Genomic DNA, 22,471 nt, shown 5'->3' on the forward strand with positions numbered 1-22,471 from the left:
CCGGGACTTTGGCGGGCGGCCTCCGCCGCCCGTCAAAGTCAGAATGACCCCCTTAATGTCTGTGACTTTACAACTATCCACATATGGGCCATCACTGAATCTCACTCAGCACGTTTTAACGTGTATCATGCCATTTATGCTGGTTTCTAAACTAAATGATTTCTGTAGGAATCATCGTCTCATGCTGAAGGAAGAAGAGCCACTGATTAAATTGTAACAACTATTTGTTATGCTGACTACATGCTGAAACGAGTGTCTTGAGTGTGTGTGTATGAAAGCAACTGATAAAAGCATATAGCGATTGCACGTCTTGTTTTTGTGCATTATTTACAATGCAAACATTTCTCTGACAGCATTTCTTATACAGTTGGTGTTTCCTCGTTTGTAGTTTCTTGTATTGCAATTCAGTGAGTTAGATGTTGACAAATGCAGTATTCTGCAGGTTATAGGCTTGTTGCCAGCCAAGGCCAACTGATCGTCTATGGGTAAAAGTAGCACCTCTTACTTGCAGTGCGTTGGAGCAGCAGAAGTCCTATGTGAAAAATAAGTTCTAATAGTGATTTCATAATGTTTTACATTGCTTTGCACACCTATTCAGGGTGCCTTGTATTTTTGAAAATTTGATCTATACAAGATGGCTATTGGTTGAAGGTCTTCTCTTCACTCTATTATAGCTCTTTTAACATTTCCTTTGTTTCCTTAAAGGGTGCCATTTGAGATATTTGGTTAGCAGTGACTTGCTTTCCTCAGTTCTGCTCCAACACTGGATTTGATTCTGTATATGTTTCCAGTATGTTATTTTTGTATTTTGTGGATTTATTTTCCCTGTGTCTTTCTTGTGTAGCTATTGCCTGCTTCTAGTCGAATGTTGTGTTGAGGTTCTCTATGCCCCATTTGTTGCATTGAGAACCTTCACCCAGCATGTATTATTAGTACAGCAGCTGGCATTACCTGTGTTAAATGGAAGGACATTTCCATGCTTTGTTCCTTATCTTCTTGCTCTGTATCATATTTGTGACTGTCTCCTGCTTGCAGATGAGGTGTTAGGTTCCCAGTGCTACACTTGCCTTTCAGACACCTCCTTTTGGTTGGATATGAGAAACAGAAATGTATCTTCTTGTTTGTGTTGCTCCTGACTGCCTCCCTCTTTGTTCAACCTATGCTGCCACAGGACTCTTCCTGAGGGAGGTCACCTTTACACTTCCACGGTGGTGCAATCTTCTTATCACTGCTACTGATAGTCAATCATTCTGGCTTATACTGCCACTGAGTGGCATACAGGTCCTTACTCTTCCACAGTGTTGTGGTGGTCTGCTGCAGAACCAGACAAACACATCTTCTAATGCTTTTGTGCTTTTCTCTCACTTTTAGTTTAAGCAGGAACTCTTGACCTCTAGAAGCCATGTCTTTGGATCTCTATCCTCTCAAATATTCAGAATGGGCAACTGGATGCCTTTCTCCAGTACAGTCATCCTGTGTGCAGGATGGCATTTACTAATAGTCTTTTCCACAATCTGTGTATGCTTGTGTGATGCTTCTATGTTCTGACTCTTTGCACAGTGTTGTCAAAACGGTTGATCATGTGTGTGGTGGTGTTCACCACTCAGTGTAAACATTTTGGTGTCATTGGTACATGGGTGGGTAGGGCAGTCAAAATTACTGACAATGCATCGGAACAAAATGAATGGTACAGAAAAGAGGGTTGTTTTTTGTGTAGCAGCCATTTTTCAGATAATTGTGCTGAGGCTCATGCCCCAGTACACAAACAAGCACTAGTAAGGGCAGTAGCATGCTATTCATATGGCAAACCTATCTCCTTTGGCAATGCATGTCACATTATTTCTAACTACAGTCCCACCAGTGCCTAATACGAATTGATAAAGATGTAGAAAAGTATTGATGAAGACTAATGAGAGTAATTACCTGTTTTTATAGATGTGTTCCTAATGAAGCCAGGGACGTCTTAAGTATTTTGGGTACCCTAGGTTAAACAGATTATGGGGGCCCCTGTTTAGAACAGTTAAGAATTTATGACCCAGTTTCAGCGCCTTTACGCGCTCTTTGTCCAGGTCACTGACAGTGCACAGACATGATGTGTTTACATCTAATATTCAGCAATAGTGACTTGTGTTTTCAATATTTAACACTGCACCAGCTCACTAATATTACTGCAAATAATCTCTGCGACACCCTCCCATTTCTCATAGTTGATGTCGTATTTCATATTCTAAAAGAAACTTTCTTATGGACGCTGCATGAAAGATTAAGACAGCATTTCCTCTGCAAACTGTCTGTAATAGACTTTCACACCTCAACCACATTAAAAATAAATTGAAGGAAAACAGTATTTAAAACAATTTGCTTAAGAATTACTCAATGACATCAGGGCAAGACTCTGCAGAACAGAGTTAGCTCTATGGGGGCCCTTGAAAGGCTGGGGCCGTGGGCCAGAATCCACTTTGCCCGTGCCTTAAAGCGTATCTGAATGAAGCACGCTCACCGAGGGTAAATGAATTACAAACTCATGTGGAGTTATTTTTTAAGGCTGCACAGTAGTGATTGGTGCTTTGTTTGCCTGCCACTGGTGTGTTTGTTCTGTTAGAAACACCTACTACTGGTGCTTATACTAAAAAGTCACATGAGATGGGAGACAAAAATTGTTTGCATAGCAGGGTTTAACAGCATTATGATAAAGAAGATGGTGAGAAAAGCGTGCATAAAAGGAGGAGATTCTAAATTCTGGTGGCCTGTATTCTAAAGTTGCAGACACTGAACTTTGCATCATGTAGATACAAAGCTTTCAATAGAGCCTGAGTTAAAGAGCAAAGGGACCTAAGAGGATGATATTTCCACATTTCGTGCTAAGGAAGGAACCTTCAACTACATGGGGATTAGATGGGTGGCGGGGGGCAAAAATAGTAATAACATGTAAAAATATATATATATATACTGTATAAACGTATCTTTACGCCATGCAGCGCTCCACTCCTCTGCTGGCTGGAGGCAGGCACAGGCTCCCAGCCTGCCCTGCGGCCAATCCTGAAGCTGCTCAAAGCAGAGTCAGGATTGACTGGGAGCGCCCAGCCAGGGCTCTCCCAGGCAGACTGGGAGTCTGTGCGTGCTCTCTCCAGCCCAGCAACTGTATTGCTGGGCTGGAGAGAGCCCAATGTGCATGGGTGGTTGGCCGGCCCGAGATGGCCAGCCAAACACATATGCGCTCTGAGATGGAGTGCAGAGCACTCCCCCTCACACTCGTCACCCCTGTGGCCCCACCCCTTTAGAAGGAAACGATAACAAACAATGTTTGTTATCATTTCCTTGTAAAGGTTTTGCAGCTGCCACCCCTGATGGTTAGGGTTTTAAATGTAATACTCTTTGAGGCATAGCCTAGACCCATCCAAAAGAAGGGCGAGAAATACTGTGGGATCTGTTTGTCACAAGTGATAAGACGGAGGAAGGAGCAGTCCGCTGTTTACTCACCTCTGCCCCTTGGTCCTCAAGTGTTCGATGATACCCTGCGCCAAGAGGTCTAAGGAAATAAGGGCTCTAGGTCGTTTTTTGTCACACTTATTACATCTTTGATATAAAGATTAGTTAATAAATGGACAAAGCGAACAGGAGATAACAGGTCACAATTCACTAATCTAGTAAATCCAGATGCAGGAACACTGGGTACTAGCAGTAAGTCACTGACTGAAAATAATTCAAGCCATCAATTAAATTATTATAACGTTAGAAGGCATACGAAGGTGTTTTTCAAGCAGTTCTTGCTTAGTAGTTCTGATATTTGCCAATGTATTGGTAAAATTAGTCAAACATTTTTTCACAAAGCTCAAAGGATAGAGAAGTTAATAGCCTTGATGTACTTCAGTTTGAGAATTCGTGTTTATTGCACTAAGTATTGTTACTGGGATTGTAACAGTTTTGCTACTTGTATTCAGCTTTAATGACCTGGGGCTGTATTATACAAAGTGCATCGGGGTGTAACTGGCATTTGCACCTGCTTTGCATGCTCTCGGGGCACTTTGGTATTACAGAAGAGGCCACAGATGCTTGTGCGGCCCCCTGTAATACAGATAATTAGAAAAGTTGGTGAAACCATAGATTAATTTTTGGAGAGACTCCATACACTCATCAAACACTGTAAGTTACATGAATTTATTAATGAAGAAGCTGTGTCTTCGAGTTATTGATGGATGGTGACCAGGTTTATCCTGACGACGAATGCTGAGAGAAACCCTTAGGGCCACATTATGACATTGGTGGTCTTTTCGGAAGACCAATGTGGTGGCGGCCGCTTAAAGACCACCAAGTTGGCAGGAATCCGATCTCTGTATTAAGAGTCAAACTCTGAAGACCACCAGAAAACAGCCACAAATCTGGCACCGACAGGACACAGGAGGGCAGGAAAGAGTTGGTTCCACCACCAGCACCGCCAGCCAGACACAAATCCGCCCACCGGATTACAAGCCACAAATCACCACAGCGGTTCTTTCATGGCAGGAAACCATTGGCCGTGTGAACCGCCGCACACAGAACCCACTATTGTCAGAACACAACATCACATTGGCTTCCACTAGTCTACAAAAGGTTGCATTGAGTACATTGTCACATAAGATACAGTGAGGCAACTAATCCCAGCCTGAGTATAATTTGTAGATGTGGTTTGATGATTTGCTGTCAGTGGATGTACATCTCCCATATCAAGACATCTCCATGTCTGCATCATGGACATGGTCTAATGACATTGGCACATGTGTGACTCCACCCTGCCTTTTCTATGGATGTGAGCTTGTGTATCACTCTACCCATTGAGATTGACCTGCTTCATCCATTTGCATTTGAGCATTTGTGGCTCTAAGGTGTCAGTCCATTCCGATCTTTATAGCACACATGTATAGGCAACTGTGTGACTCTGGTTTCATCACAGGGACTATGTACATCAAGTACTGATAATGGTATTGACTCCATGTGAGGCAGCCATTACATTTTCACCACAGATATAGCCTGTATATGACTTGACAAATGGCTAGATACTTGTATCTCCCTATAATGGTAATCTGCTATCTATAGGGAATGTGAAGGTTGCTAAAGTAGGATAAATAGAAATGTATGTTTGATTTAGTCTGATTACAATCATCATGCATTTATAAGTGCTAGGCCTGTGAGGATAAAACCTTGAACCCATTGGGATAGTACTAGAGGTGGCAAGTGCCTAGGCAGACCTCATCATTGTCAATATGTAATATAAATGCCATATATGCCAATGCCCTAGCAATTAAAGTGCAACCTAGCTTAGCTGCTGCTTACATCTTGTTTCAATGGTTACTTGGGGTCACATCTGATGGAGTGGGACAATTTCTTGGCCTAGCTGAAGTCTGTGATAAGGACAAGATTCAGTATTGTATGACTTATGAGATGTTGATGTGAAATTAATATTGTATTTCATTTCCTGAGGCTGCCCTATGTAGTAGTGGGATGTGTTGTCAGTGCAAAGGCAGTGGAGTTGGTCATGTGTGCATAATGCTTACATGTATTTACCATCTGGAATGTATGTTGTCTGGACTTAGGTACAGATATTCACTAGTCTGAAATGGTGTGAGTGAAGGTGGTGTTATCATGTTGTTAACTCCTAACGGTGAAACTGCATGTGCTGTGGTATTGTACGGGGACCACCATGTGTGTTATATCTGTGTTCCTGAAGATCATCAGTTGTGACACTGCACTCATTGATTGAGTATGGATGTGTAATGTGGCCATTGTAGAAGCTCTTAGATGTATGAATAGTTGTGATATATATGTGTTTGGTGCCTGCAGATCTTCCTCTGTGATTGGGTCAGACTAATCACATACCTGTATCCCAAACTTGTATTGTACACATGAGCTGCCACCTGTATGGGTGTCTAACTTGTAGTGGCTAAATCAGTTTTTAGATCTATATTGGCATTACTGTACAGAGTGTTAGGTCAACCATGTAATGTGACAGGCAGATGCTGTGTGGTGTGTGAGTAGAGTGTCTTCACTATCATGGATATTTAACAAAGGACATGGACTGATCAGCTGTTGTAACTGTACAGGCCTGGTGTGTATTGTTCAGTCGGCTCACTTCGAATAGGTGATAGGAATATGGAGAGGTCTGATGTGAAATCAGGGAGTCAAATATAAATCATTCAGTGCATGATGTGCATGCAGACATGGCTTTGGTGGTCATCAAGTGGATGACTCCAGTCGTGCTGACTTAGATGTAGGTGTGAGGGTTGGTATACAGGTATGGGTAGTAGTGACATGTTGTGACATAATGTAGGAAATATGTATTGGAACCTGAGATAGCCTAGCCAGGATATGTGTTGTCACAGATGTGCATGTTCATATGTGTGTATGTGAGGTATGTGAACCCTCTCTCTTCATATCTCTCCCTCTCCCTCCCTCTCTTTCTCTATTTGTGTGCATCAGCAGGCAAAGAAGAAGGGGCACCAGTGAGAGGATGCTGCAGGCCACGGGACCGGGAGTGCTGCTACCAGCAACAGCAAGGGACCAAGTGACATGGAGGGGAGTGCCACAGGGGAGACCAGATCTTCCATGTCATCTTCGGAATCCTCCTCCAGTGGACACTCCCTGGCGGTGGTGGACCCTTCTGGGACCACCCCAGCACCATCTCAGTCAGCCACCCCCTTACTACCACTGCCCTCCCTTTAGCGCCCCACCCAGTTGCCCGTGCCCACTCACCCAAGATTGTGGGTGTCTCCTGCACCACAGGCACCTCTGCCCCTGCCCCAGTCAGCCCTGATGCCCTCCGTGAGGAGGCAATTGACCTCCTGAGGTCAATCTCTGTGGGACGGTCGACCATCATGAATGCCATCCAGGGACTGGCAGTTCAAGTCCAGCAGAGCAATGCGTTCCTGGAGGGCATTCATGGTGCACGGGCTAGCCTGCAGATATCCTTTCAGGCTGTGGCCTCTACACTGACAGCAGGCAGTCACCCTTTGTCTGCTGTCCCTCCTCCAACTACCTCTTCCCAAACCCTAACCCCTCTTCCCCTCTTCCCAAATCCTACCAATGCACACAGACACACACACAAGCATGCATCCACCTCAAGATCCAGGGGTAGAGCACAAACACAAGCATCACAAGACCCACCATCAGCATGGACACAAACAACATCCACTTGCAGACACACCAATATCCAGTACCTGCACAGACTCCCCCACCAACCCCTCCCTCACAGACACTACACCAGACGCACCTGCAGCCACCACACCAGTATTTACTGATCCAGCCACAACTCCTATGTTACCCACAGTCAGCACAATATCAGACCTGCAGACATCCACCCCAGTTACCTTATCTGCAGCCACCACACAACCACTTACACACCCACATGCAACACATCTTCCATACCTTCAGACACCACCCCAACAGACAGTCACCCATCCAGCATGGCATCTCCCAGCACCTCCTCCCCCTCCTCCCAAGACACATAAACTTCCACACTCACCAACCCAACAGACACCCAGCACCCACAAGCATTCCTTGAACGCACTTGTACCCAAGACATCCAACTAGACACCTCCTACAACCACTCCCTCTACCTCCACTCCCAAACCTTTTTGCCATGACCACCCTGTGTGTCTAATAAGCATTTCCTCTCAAAGTTTTCCCTGTTCTCTACTCCTCTCCCACCCCATGATACCCCCAAATGGTCTGTGCCCCTCCCCAAGTCCAGCTCTTCCACTTCCAAGTCTTCCCGTGCACACCCTGCTAGTACTGAGGCCCCTCCCCCTGCCAAGAAGTCGACCCCTCCCAACTGTTTCCAGCCCTCCCTAACCCAAGCCAAAAGACCCCCTTCCAAACCCAAGCCCAACCCCCCCGGCAGCCATTGCTAATTCCTGAGGTGCCTGCCTGCCCCCTTGATTTCCCTACCCTATGGAGATCAAATAGCAGTCAGGAGTCATGTAGGGGCACACAGAAGTGCTATTTGTGCCTTTGGCACTTTTGATTAGCCAATGGCCTTCTCTTTTTACAAAGTTATTTATTTATTGCCCTATTTATATATTTAAGATATCTGGGCCAACCAGTTGTTGGTTCGATGTTAACATACTTGTACTGCCTTTCTTTCCACATGGCTGTTTTGTTTTTGGCGGCTTTGGTTTATGTGTGTGTGACATGTGTGTGTGTGTTGGTTGTGCTAGATGTTGTGTCTGGACAGCATGTGTGGGTGTGGCCATGCCATTTGCCCCGCTGTGATGGCTGTGTATTGCGTGTAGGATATGTTTGTGTTTGGTACATGCATATATGTAGATAAATTGTGTGTTATTTGTGTTGACATGTGTAATGGTGGTGAGGTGTGCCCTTGTGTGGTTGTTGTGTGTGCGTGCATGTGTGTGGTGATGGGTATGTCAGATGCGTTGTGCGTTATGTTAGCGTGGTTTGAGCAGTGGGAGGACATGCAGTTCAAGTTCCATGGTGGCTTCAGACATGTATGTGTTCCAGAAGGTGAGTGTCTTCTTTTATAGAGTTGGTTTTGGTCAGGGTTTCTGTAGTGGTGCGGGTGTGACTGCGGCTGTAAGGTGGCTACTGCCGTTCGTGGAGGCGTGACCGCACTGATGGTACTGGCGGTGGTTTGGCTGTCTTCTGTTGTGAAGACCGCCATGGTCCTAATTTGGCGGTCTTCTCCGCAGGCCCGTTGGTGGTACAGCCACCGTCGCCAAGATGGTGATTCTGGTACTGCCAGACTCGTAATGACCCCCTAAGTCTGGAGTAAGTGTTAATGGCTGCCAGAGCAGAAGAGTGTGCTGAAAGACAGGCTGCTGACATGGAGGTCGGAGGTGCCCATAGTGAATCAGTCATGAGTTTGAAAATTAAGCCAAAGCAAAATACTGAAGGATATAAAGTGATGTCTACACATAAAAAGAAGGTATGTTTTAGGTGTGGATTTTCATTTCCACACAAAGGTAAATGTCCCACCATTGGACAGATATGTAAAGGTTGCGGAAAAAGAACCATTTTGTGATGGTTATAAAGTAAAGGAAAAAGCAAGTGTATCACATGTCGGCCAGGACGCTCCAGAAGCAATGCTCAACACATAACCATAATGCCTAGCAGAGACATCAGTTGAGGCAAATTGACACTGAAAGAAGTTGATTAGATTTTAAATCATCATCAAACAGTTCCTCCGCCTCAATATCAATTGCAAGTGAGGGAGATGGTTGTACCATATTGATGTTTACCTCAGAGAAATGTGCAATGTTGGACTGGCTGCATGTGAAGAAAAATATGAGTCAAAGAAAAGTCGGCATGCCAAAGCACTAAAATCATAGAAATTACATTGAAAAGAAATGGTTCTTCAATACCTTTCATTATTGACTGTGATGCATCAATAAACATAATGCCTGAAGAGAAATGCAATGACCTATCTCTATTACTGCGGCTCATGGCATTGAAAACCAAAGTCTATATATGGGCTGCATCAATGCCCATAAAAAGTCAAGGTTCAGTTGTAGCATCAATGACACATGAGAAAACGAGGGTGCAAGCACACATCCATGTGCTTCAAGGTACAGTGTCAAGTACCTGTCCACTCAGTTTCAGCACAGCCACTGACATTGGACTGATTTCTGTGAATTTTAACATGAATGCTTATCACAAAATAGTAAGTCAATTCCATTTGTTATTGTATGGTTTTGGTAAGGTTAAGGCCATGAAAGTAAAGCTGCATATTAATGAGAGTGTCTGTCCTTGTGTTCAGAGACATAGATACATTGTTTTTCCATTTGCAAGAAGTTATTTAGAAAGAACTTGAATTGTTACTCGAGCATGACTTTATTGCGCATTCTACTGGTACAACGCCAAGGGTTTCTTCCATAGTGGTAGTGCCCAAAGGGAACAGTAAGGAGCTGTACTCATATGTGTCGACATGTGTCAGGAGAACAAGAACAACATCCAGGTCCCCACATTGCTGACATAATAACACAATTAAATTATGTAAAGGCCGTTTCTTGCCTTGATTTAATTAAAGCTTATCATCAGTTAGAATTTAAAGAAAATTGCAGGAATATTACAAACTTTTCTACACATGTTGGTCTGTTTTGATAAAAAAATACATATTTTTGGCATGTCATCAGCTACAGAACTTATCCAAGACATCATTTGACATATCATACAGCCTGTTGTGAATGCGTTCAATTAAAGTGATGACATAATAGTTTTTGGAGCTACACAGAAGGAGCACGATTGAGCTCTCACACAAGTATGTCATCTACTTACTGATGCAGGTTTCACTTTGAGTGCAAATGAGTGTGAGTTCCACAAGACAAAGCTAAAGCTTTGACCATATTTATTCTGATGGGGGTATGACACCTGATCCTGCTTAAGTAGAGCTCTGTCAAGTGCTGATCCCTCAAAAGATGTTTCTATGGTGCATTTATTTCTTGGCATGGCCAGTTACTGTTAAAGATAAATAAAAGACTTTGCCACTGTAAGTGCTCTTTCCCAAGAGTTAATGAAGACAAATATTTCATGTCAATGGTCACAAGAATGTTAGATAAGTTTCAAGAGAATCAAACAAGCCATTGAAAATACCGCTGAAATGGCGTACTTCAATCCAAAGCTTCATACAGAGGTTGTTGTTTGTGCTAGCCCAGTCAGGTTAGGCACTATTTTTGCACAGTACAGTGAACACCCACGGGCTCAAAGGCATATTGTGGCATATGCCAGTAGATGTTTGCCCCAAACAGAACATGCTTACTCACAGCCTGAGAAAGAAAGTTTAGCCTTGGTAGGGGCTTGTGAACCTTTCCATGTATTCCTATACGTAAAGCCTTCCTCGCTAGTAACTGATCATCAGGCTTTATTGACTATGTCTGGCAATCCAAAAGCCAAGATATCTCATTGCAATGAGAGATGGGGACTAGGATTGCAAGAGTATAAGTATACTATTGTGCATCAACCAATCAAACAGGGAAGGATCAAAACCCTGCTGACTACTTTTCCAGATCGCCTATACAAGGTCAAGGTACTCCATCTAAGACGGCAGAAGCCTACATTAATTTCATTGTAAAATCAAAAGCTCAAGCAGCTATCTTGTTAGCCCAGATTATCACTGTCACAAGCCATGATAGTGACATGCTGAAGTTAAAAAACATAATTACACACCAGTCATGGGAACAACAACCTCAGCCTGTCACCAATGATGGCGAATATCAAAAATACAGAACTGGCAAAGATGAACTGTCCCTAACTCAGGAGGGAGTTGTACTGCGAGGGTAAGGAATTCTGATTCTTGACAGTCTGTGACAGAAAATAATTGAAGTGGCTCATGAAGGACATCATGGTATCATTGCCACAAAAAGATCTCTCAGAGACAGAGCTTGGTTTCCATATTTGGATGAGAGGGTTGAAAAAGAACTCAAGGCTTGTCATCTATGCAACTGCCTTTCTACAAATGTTACTTATCATACTCTGAATATGTCAGAACTCCCAAAGTATGCATGGGAGAGAATAGCCATCGATTTCTTGGTCTACTTGATAATGGACATCACCTAATGGTATTTGTGGATAGATACTCATGTTTTCCATTAGTCAAAGATCTCTCATCGACAACTCATAAACGAGTCATTAAGAAACTAGATGAAATCTTTGGGACATGGGGCATTCCAGCGATTTTGCAGTCTAATAATGACTCCCCTTTTAAGAGTTGAGAATTGAAAGATTTCCGTGATCATCTGAATACAAAGCATCAAAAGAGTACATCTTTGTGGCCGTGGGCAAATTGATTCATTTAGCTTTTATGAGTACCTTAAACAAAGCAGTACATTGTGCAAATCTTGAGAAGCTCAGTTTGAAAACTGTATTGAATTCTATCATGCAAGCTTATTGTTCAACACTTCACTCGACCACAGGCAAATGTCCTGTGACTTTGATGTTTGGGAGAACAATGACAACCAAGTTACCTCAATGGACCAACACAAGAGAAAGAAGTGAAAACACAATTTGCACAAAGGACTTGGGTAACAAGCAGAAAATGGAACCTATGTGAACAAGAGGCAACATGCAAAGAATATCACTTTTAAAAGAGGAGATTTGGTGAACGCCCGGCAGATGCATAGAAGGAAATCTGATGCTCCATATTATGCTGAACTTTTCCACGTAGTCTCTACCAAGGGGCATATGGTGACTGCCCAGCACCCTTGGATGTCTCTTACCAGAGATTCTTCTCACTTTAGGCCTTTGATTCATCAGTCTTCAAATTGAGATGGTGAAGGAAAGACTGAACTTAAGAACTCAGTGACTGCTGTCACCTCTTCACCATCTTCAAAAATCTCTGACACAGAAGATGACAGTTCCCAGTTTACAGTACCCAGATTAGATATAGTAGTACATACTCTTGAGCAGCAGTCATAACTGGGGAGACACCTCAGTGGTCAATCATCCATTTGTGGTTAACTGAGTGCAATAAGAAGTGACAGGCAAGAATTTTGTTGCTGCCAACGAAGCTTTTAATTCTTGTATGATGAATACAAGAAGAGACTATGGGTCAATTATGAGTCATACAGTACAATATCTCCAAAGGAGACACTGCTCTGCCTGATCACAAGTACTCCAGTGTTCCTGCACAGAGATTTTCTAGGTGTAGGAACACCAGGCCCAATTTTACCCGGCAAACAATGAATCCAATAAAATTGAGTATGGAGTGGGCAGGGGCTGCAGACACATGTGCAGACCGGTCCCACCCCATGATCATACCGCGCAGGGAAAGCATAGAATAACCCTCTCTGCATATTCTCAGCCTTACATTCACAGTGATACTCTCCCTTATCCACAGAATACTAAGACCACAATGTCTATTTTACCATCTGCTCATGCCCTTACCGGTACACCTGATTAATATTGAAATGTACAATTGTCTCTGGCTGGTTGGCTGCCCTTTACTGAAAATCTAGGTAGACAATTCAGCCAACGTTTACAGTCAAAACAGCATTTTAGAAATTAGACACTGTTGGCTTCTTCCAAGCAGTCATTTTCCCCACCCATCCAGGCTGATAGTGCCTTGACCTATTATTTTCTATGACTCCTGAACTCCACATCCATTTCATAGCAGATACCCTGGTCAGAACTACGTTTAATTAATATTTCTGTTGAAAGAAAGATGGCCATTGAAGTTATATTGATCCCACCAACATTGCAGTCCTCTGTCTTCATGTTAACTGTGTAGTTAAAGTATTGGCTACTTATGTGGCCTAGTGTCCACTTCAAGGAACCTGAATGACACAGCGCTAAATGTAACAGGCCAATGTCTGCCTCGATTAGATACATTTACAGCAATTTCTGAAATGTCCTACCATGGTACGATCTACCTCAATATCAATCATTGAGTAAGGGAGCAGAATCACATTGATACCCTTGGACTATAACTGCACACAGCAAGGAGGCAGTTGGTATAAGAAGAGGAGCCATTTCTGAAAGGTAGTCATTCCAGTACAAGAGGCAATTGCTATTAACTTGGCTATAATATGTGTCTGGTGTTTGATAGATCAGAGACATTAGCATATCTGTGGTGACTTGGTGACACATTTTGTACATTGCTTTGAGTGAACATGAGTCTGACTACCTCAAAAAGACATACTGTTACGTATCAGTGAATCCAAAGAGCCTAGCACCGCAGTCATTGTCAGAAAATCATCTAACCTAAATATCATGTCATAAAAATCATGACTAAAAATAGTTTTCCACTTAAATCTTGAATCAAAAATATAATCTAACCATAATATTGTGGTTAAAGTATATTGATTTTAAATAATTTACCACTATATTGAAGTTTAAATAAATATGTACTTTTTCTATCTATCTAGCTATCTCCATCTCTATCTCTATCTCTATCGCTATCTAAATTTATAGATATACACACACACATATAGATTTAGATTATATATAAATATGTACATATTATTTTAAAATCCAATATTGTGGTAAATTATTTAAATTATTAACAAATAATATTTTTGACTTCAAATTGAAGTGGAACACTATTTTTATTGTTAATATATATATATTACCTAGTGGTTGCCACTAGGTAGTTATAGTTAGAACCTAATTTCTATTTAAAAAGTGTTTTTTGTTTTGCTAATAACGTTGGCACCATTTTATGAATCCTCACAAAATTTTCCCAAAAAATACAATGCTTACTTCAGTGTCTGTCTTGAAAGATTTGAGATGATCCATCAAGCGGGGGCCGAGAAAAAGAGGGGGGTCCCAAAACACATTTTCCCCATTCATTTTTCCATGGGGATTTTGAAAACCGATAGCGCCCAAACCACTGGAAAGAATTAGACCAAATTTGGCAGAAAGGTAGCTCTTGGTCCAGAAAGCGAACTTCTTGTTACTTGGTGTAAATCCCTTCAGTAGTTTTCGAGAAATTAAAGAAAATCCAAATATGTATGTATAGGGATGTGAAGGCGCAGTGAACCCTCCTGATCTCGTGCAGAGATCTGATTGGCTGGCAACACTTCAGCAAGGAAGTGTAGGCAGCCTTGTTCCTAGGAAAAAAGTTTTAAAAAAAGAAAAGGGGCTAGGGTAGAGTCACCCTGACCCCTAAGCTCTGGTGCTGGGGGTCCCAGAGGGACCCCACCACCAGAGCAAAAAAATAATAAAAAAATAATAATTATGCTGAAGTCATGGCAGATCCACTAAAAAAAAAAACAAGCGCAGGCTCCTGTGCTTGTTTTTAATAGGTCCCTAGGTCAGCCAGGTTCTGGGGTCATTGTTATTTTAATGCGTGGGCCGCCAGGACCGGTGCTTCTATGCCCGGCCCACCCTCACAGCCCCAGGGACCGCCAACACCCTGGGGCTTTTAAGTAATATGATGCTGGGTGCCGCGCAGTACCCCACTGTCCCAGGGACTGCAACCTCCCTAGAGTGTTAAACAAATATTATGCGGGCCACGCAGCCCCTTGCTGCTCCAGGGACTGCCACCTCCCTGGGGCTATAACAAAAGTTAAGTGGGTCTGTTTTGGACCCCCGCAACCCTGGTGACCACCAACTCCTCGGGACTATGCTCATTGGAGAAGTGCCACGCAGCACCCCTCAAGGAGAAACTGTTGGGCCTGGAGACTGCCAACCTCCAGAGGTGGATCCTGTTATATTCCTGAGTGCCCACCCTCGGGGCATAGCTGTTTGCGAGCAGAAGCAAGCAAAGTTTGGTTTCTGCAAGAGAGAGCTGTCATACAGCTCTCACTTGTAGAAAGTGGAGTTTTCATCTTTCTGATGAAAACATTGCTCCCACAAGCAGGGAGCTGCTCTTGAAAGCAGCTCCCTGCTTGTGGGAGCAATTCTGGCTCCCACAGGATATGGGGAGCCAGCTAGGACTGTGGGGGCCTCGAGGCTCCCCCTGTGGGCCTGTCACTCTCTTTCTCATTCTCTATCCCATTATGGAACAAGAGAGAGATAGTCATTGCAGTGGTATTTCCATGCAATGACTGTAATAATAAGTCACCCTTGGTCTAATGGTTAAGGTCATAGACCCTCACACTGAAAGTTGAGGATTGTACTCCAGGTGTTCTGAGGTCATTTCACTATTTTAATTTATTTTAAACTTTAAAAGTTGAAGGTTCATGCTGAAAGGTCATCTCACTCTTTTTCATTGACAAATACATTTTTCTTTTCAATTTGTCCAGAAATATCTTATTCTACCTACATCATTCACCAAAGCCTGAAAAGCTCACTCTCTCCCCCCTCACTACCTATCTCTCTCTCTCAATTTCTCTTTTTCAATCTTTTTCTCCCATTCACAGACCCTCTCAGACCCTTATGCACCCACTTACAGACCTACTCAGACACTCCTGCACTCACTCACAGACCCACACAGACCCTTGTGCACCACCACACAGCCCCGCTCACACACTCAGGCACCCACTCACAGACCTGCTCAGACTCTCACACTGATATACGTTCTTTCACACCCAGACACACACTTTCACAACCACTCTCACCCCCAAATACACCCTCTCATGCCTATTTTCGCACCCAGAGAGGCTGCGGCCAACTCCTGCCAGGCACAGCCAAAGGGTGGGGGTGGGTGGTTAGAGGGGGTTGGCCTTAGGGTCTGGCTGCAGGTTAGGTCTTTGCGGCAATCTCCACTGCACACAGTGTAGGAGGCTGGACTGGCTTGTAGTGAGTACCAAGGGGTACTTACACCTTGCACCAGGCCCAGTTATCCCTTATTAGTGTATAGGGTGTCTAGCAGCTTAGGCTGATAGATAATGGTAGCTTAGCAGAGCAGCTTAGGCTGAACTAGGAGACGAGTGAAGCTCCTACAGTACCACTAGTGTCATATGCACAATATCATAAGAAAACACAATACACAGATATACTAAAAATAAAGGTACTTTATTTTTATGACAATATGCCAAAAGTATCTCAGTGAGTACCCTCAGTATGAGGATAGCAAATATACACAAGATATATGTACACAATACCAAAATATGCAGTAATAGTATTAGAAAACTGTGCAAACAATGTATAGTTACAATAGGATGCAATGGGGACACATAGGGATAGGGGCAACACAAACCATATACTCCAAAAGTGGAATGCGAACCACGAATGGACCCCAAACCTATGTGACCTTGTAGAGGGTCGTTGGGACTGTAAGAAAACAGTTAGGGTTAGAAAAATAGCCCACCCCAAGACCCTGAAAAGTGAGTGCAAAGTGCACTAAAGTTCCCCAAAGGACATAGAAGTCGTGATAGGGGAATTCTGCAGAAAAGACACAAATCAGCAATGCAACAACAATGGATTTCCAAATGAGGGTACCTGTGGAACAAGGGGACCAAGTCCAAAAGTCACAAGCAAGTCGGAGATGGGCAGATGCCCAGGAAATGCCAGCTGTGGGTGCAAAGAAGCTGCTACTGGACAGTAGAAGTTGAAGATTCTGCAGGAACGACAAAGGTTAGGAACTTTCTCTTTGGAGGACGGATCCCCCACGCCGTGGAGAGTCGTGCAGAAGTGTTTTCCTGAAGAAAGACCACCAACAAGCCTTGCTAGCTGCAAATCATGCTGTTATGGTTTTTGGATGCTGCTGTGGTCCAGGAGGGACCAGGATGTCGCCAATTGCGTCTGGGGACAGAGGGGGCGTCGTGCAAGACAAGGAGCCCTCTCAGAAGCAGGCAGCACCTGCAGAAGTGCCAGAACAGGCACTACGAAGTGGAGTAAAACATTCTCACCCGAAGTCGCACAAAGGAGTCCCACGTCGCCGGAGGACAACTTAGGAGGTCGTGCAATGCAGGTTAGAGTGCCGTGGAACCAGGCTGGACTGTACACAAAGGATTTCCACCGGAAGTGCACGGAGGCCGGAGTAGCTGCAAAAGTTGCAGTTCCCAGCAATGCAGTCTGGCGTGGGGATGCAAGGACTTACCTCCACCAAACTTGGACTGAAGAGTCACTGGACTGTGGGAGTCATTTGGACAGAGTTGCTGGATTCAAGGGACCTCGCTCGTCGTGCTGAGAGGAGACCCAGGGTACCGGTGATGCAGTTCTTTGGTGCCTGCGGTTGCAGGGGGACGATTCCGTCAACCCACGGGAGATTTCATCGGAGCTTCTAGTGCAGAGAGGAGGCAGACTACCCCCACAGCATGCACCACCAGGAAAGCAGTCGAGAAGGTGGCAGGATCAGCGTTACAGAGTTGCAGTAGTCGTCTTCGCTACTTTGTTGCAGTTTTGCAGGCTTCCAGCGCGGTCAGCAGTCGATTCCTTGGCAGAAGGTGAAGAGAGAGATGCAGAGGAACTCGGATGAGCTCTTGCATTCGTTATCTAAGGAAATCCCCAAAGCAGAGACCCTAAACAGCCAGAAAAGAGGGTTTGGCTACTTAGGAGAGAAGATAGGCTAGTAACACCTGAAGGAGCCTATCAGAAGGAGTCTCTGACGTCACCTGCTGGCCCTGGCCACTCAGAGCAGTCCAGTGTGCCAGCAGCACCTCTGTTTCTAAGATGGCAGAGGTCTGGGGCACACTGGAGGAGCTCTGGGCACCTCCCAGGGGAGGTGCAGGTCAGGGGAGTGGCCACTCCCCTTTCCTTTGTCCAGTTTCGCGCCAGAGCAGGGCTGAGGGGTCCCTGAACCGGTGTAGACTGGCTTATGCAGAAATGGGCACCATGAGTGCCCATGAAAGCATTTCCAGAGGCTGGGGGAGGCTACTCCTCCCCTGCCTTCACACCATTTTCCAAAGGAAGAGGGTGTAACACCCTCTCTCAGAGGAAGTCCTTTGTTCTGCCATCCTGGGCCAGGCCTGGCTGGACCCCAGGAGGGCAGAAGCCTGTCTGAGGGGTTGGCAGCAGCAGCAGCTGCAGTGAAACCCCGGGAAACGCAGTTTGGCAGTACCGGGGTCTGTGCTACAGACCACTGGGATCATGGGATTGTGTCAACTATGCCAGGATGGCATAGAGGGGGCAATTCCATGATCATAGACATGTTACATGGCCATATTCGGAGTTACCATTGTGAAGCTACATATAGGTAGTGACCTATATGTAGTGCACGCGTGTAATGGTGTCCCTGCACTCACAAAGTCCGGGGAATTGGCCCTGAACAATGTGGGGGCACCTTGGCTAGTGCCAGGGTGCCCTCACACTAAGTAACTTTGCACCTAACCTTTACCAGGTAAAGGTTAGACATATAGGTGACTTATAAGTTACTTAAGTGCAGTGTAAAATGGCTGTGAAATAACGTGGACGTTATTTCACTCAGGCTGCAGTGGCAGGCCTGTGTAAGAATTGTCAGAGCTCCCTATGGGTGGCAAAAGAAATGCTGCAGCCCATAGGGATCTCCTGGAACCCCAATACCCTGGGTACCTCAGTACCATATACTAGGGAATTATAAGGGTGTTCCAGTAAGCCAATATAAATTGGTTAAATTTGTCACTAGCCTGTTAGTGACAATTTGAAAGAAATGAGAGAGCATAACCACTGAGGTTCTGATTATCAGAGCCTCAGTGAGACAGTCAGTCATAACACAGGTAACACATTCAGGCACACTTATGAGCACTGGGGCCCTGGCTGGCAGGGTCCCAGTGACACATACAACTAAAACAACATATATACAGTGAAATATGGGGGTAACATGCCAGGCAAGATTGTACTTTCCTTCACAACCCCCCCCCAAACGAAGGACAATAAGACTAACCATGACCTGATGAGTCTTCATTGTCTAAGTGGAAATATCTGGAGAGTCCATCTGCATTGGAGTGGGTACTCCCAGGTCTATGTTCCACTGTATAGTCCATTCCCTGTAGGGATATGGACCACCTCAACAATTTAGGATTTTCACCTTTCATTTGTTTTAGCCAAAGTAGAGGTTTGTGGTCTGTCTGAACAATGAAGTGAGTGCCAAACAGGTATGGCCTCAACTTCTTCAGTGCCCAGACCACAGCAAAGGCCTCCCTCTCTATGGCAGACCAACGCTTTTCTCTAGGGGTCAACCTCCTACTAATAAAAGCAACAGGTTGATCCTGGCCCTCAGAATTAAGTTGTGATAGGACTGCCCCTACTCCTAATTCAGATGCATCAGTTTGGACATAGAATTTTTTAGAGTAACAAGGGCTTTTCAGGACAGGTGCAGAGCACATGGCCTGCTTCAGCTCCTCAAAAGCTTTCTGACAATTTGCTGTCCATAATACCTTTTTAGGCATTTTCTTGGATGTGAGGTCATTAAGAGGGGCTGCAATGGAGCCATAGTTCTTAATGAACCTCCTGTAATACCCAGTGAGGCCTAGGAAGGCTCTCACCTGAGTCTGAGTAGTAGGGGGAACCTAATCTATAATAGTTTGGATTTTCCCCTAAAGTGGTGCAATCTGTTCCCCAACAACAAGGTGTCCCAGATAAACCACCTTCCCCTGCCCTATCTGGCACTTTGAAGCCTTGATAGTGAGGCCTGCCTTTTGCAGGGCCTCCAAAACTTTCCATAGGTGGACCAGGTGATCATCCCAACTGGAGCTATAGACAGCTATATCGTCCAGATATGCTGCACTAAAAGCTTCCAGCCCTTGCAGGACTGTATTCACCAACCTCTGAAAAGCGGCAGGTGCATTTTTCAATCCAAAAGGCATTACTGTGAATTGGTAATGGCCTCCAATGGTTGAAAATGCAGTTTTGGCTTTTGCATCTTCTGATAATTTGATCTGCCAATACCCTGCAATCAAGTCAAAAGTGATTAGATACTTGGCAGATGCCAGTGTATCTATGAGCTCATCTGCCCTGGGTATAGGGTGAGCATCAGTTTTGGTTACCTGGTTGAGACCTCTGTAGTCTACACAAAACCGCATTTCCTTCTTTCCATCCTTGGAATGAGGTTTTGGTACAAGTACCACAGGAGAAGCCCATGGACTTTCAGAGTGCTCAACCACTCCCAGTTCTAACATTTTCTGCACTTCTTGCTTTATGCAGTCTCTGACATGGTCAGGCTGCCTATAGATTTTACTTTTGACAGGCAAGCTGTCTCCAGTATCTATAGTGTGCTCACACCAAGAAGTGGTACCTGGCACAGTAGAGAAGAGTTCAGAAAACTGACCCAGGAGATTTATGCAATGGTCTTTCTGCTCAGCAGTAAGACAATCAGCCAAAACTACACCTTCCACTAGAGCATCTTGTTCTGTGGAAGAGAAGAGATCAGGGAGAGGGTCACTCTCTTCTTCCTGTCCCTCATCAGTTGCCATGAGCAGGGTGAGATCAGCCCTGTCATAGTAGGGTTTCAGGCGATTGACATGGAGCACCCTAAGGGGACTCCTGGCAGTGCCTAAGTCAACTAAGTAGGTGACTTCACCCTTTTTCTCAACAATTGTGTGGGGTCCACTCCATTTGTCTTGGAGTGCTCTTGGGGCCACAGGCTCCAAGACCCACACTTTCTGCCCTGGTTGGTACTGAACCAAAACAGCCTTCTGGTCATGCCATTGCTTCTGGAGCTCTTGGCTGGCCTGAAGGTTTTTACTGGCCTTTTTCATGTACTCAGCCATCCTTGATCTGAGGCCAAGTACATAATCCACAATATCTTGCTTTGGAGCTTTTAAAGGTTGTTCCCAACCCTCCTTGACAAGTGTTAGTGGACCCCTAACAGGGTGTCCAAAGAGGAGTTCAAAGGGGCTGAAGCCCACTCCTTTCTGGGGTACCTCCCTTTAGGCAAAAAGGAGGCATGGTAAAAGGATATCCCATCTCCTGCGGAGTTTTTCAGGGAGTCCCATAATCATGCCTTTGAGAGTTTTGTTAAATCTCTCCACCAGTCCATTTGTTTGTGGATGATAGGGTGTAGTGAACTTGTAAGTCACACCACACTCCTTCCACATGGCCTTTAAGTAAGCAGACATGAAAATGCTTCCCCTGTCTGATACCACCTCTTTTGGGAAGCCCACCCTGGAAAATATTCCCAGGAGGGCCTTTGCCACTGCAGGTGCTGTAGTGGTCTTTAGAGGAATAGCTTCAGGATATCTTGTGGCATGGTCCACTACCACCAAGATAAACCTATTGCCTGAAGCAGTAGGAGGGTCAAGGGGGCCAACTATGTCAACCCCTACCCTTTCAAAGGGAACCACAACCACAGGCAGTGGAATAAGGAGTGCCTTTGGAGTGCCACCTGTCTTGCCACTGGCTTGACAGGTTTCACAGGACTTACAAAATTCTTTTGTGTCCTCTGACATTCTAGGCCAAAGAAACAAGGGAACAAGTCTGTCCCAAGTTTTCATTTGTCCTAAATGTCCAGCTAGGGGAATGTCGTGGGCTAGAGTTAGGAGGAAATTTCTGTACTCCTGAGGAATCACTAACCTCCTGGCAGTTCCAGGTTTAGGATCCCTTGCTTCAGTGTACAAGAGGTTGTCCTCCCAGTAAACTCTGTGAGAGTCACTGACCTCCCCATTAGCTTGTTTGACAGCTTGCTGTCTTAGACCCTCTAGTGTGGGACAGGTTTGCTGTGCCACTCTCAGCTCCTCCCTGGCAGGCCCCCCTTCACCCAAAAGCTCAGCAGTGTCTGCTTCCAGCTCCGCTGGTGTAGGTTCTGCACAGGGTGGAAATTCTTCTTTCTCAGAAGTAGAATCCACTGTAGAGGGAGGGATAGTAGGTAGTGCTTTACTTCTACTAGCCCTCGCTTTAGGGAGCACTTGGTCCATTGTTCCAGGATCCAAGTCACCCTGTCCTTTTTGCTTTTTGGCCTGAGCCCTAGTTAAAGCAAAAATATGCCCTGGGATGCCCAGCATTGCTGCATGGGCCTCCAACTCCACATCTGACCAAGCTGATGTCTCCAAATAATTTCCTAGTAGACAGTCTACAGGTAAATCTGAGGCTACCACAACTTTCTTTGGACCAGTAACCCCCCCCCCCAGTTGAGTTTTACAACAGCCATGGGGTGGCTAAGTGTGTTGTTGTGAGCATTGGTTACTTGGTACTGGTGACCAAGTAGGTGTTGTTCAGGGTGGACCAGTTTCTCTATTAGCATTGTAACACT

Source organism: Pleurodeles waltl, chromosome 5, assembly GCF_031143425.1.
Source record: "Pleurodeles waltl isolate 20211129_DDA chromosome 5, aPleWal1.hap1.20221129, whole genome shotgun sequence".
Taxonomy (NCBI): domain Eukaryota; kingdom Metazoa; phylum Chordata; class Amphibia; order Caudata; family Salamandridae; genus Pleurodeles; species Pleurodeles waltl.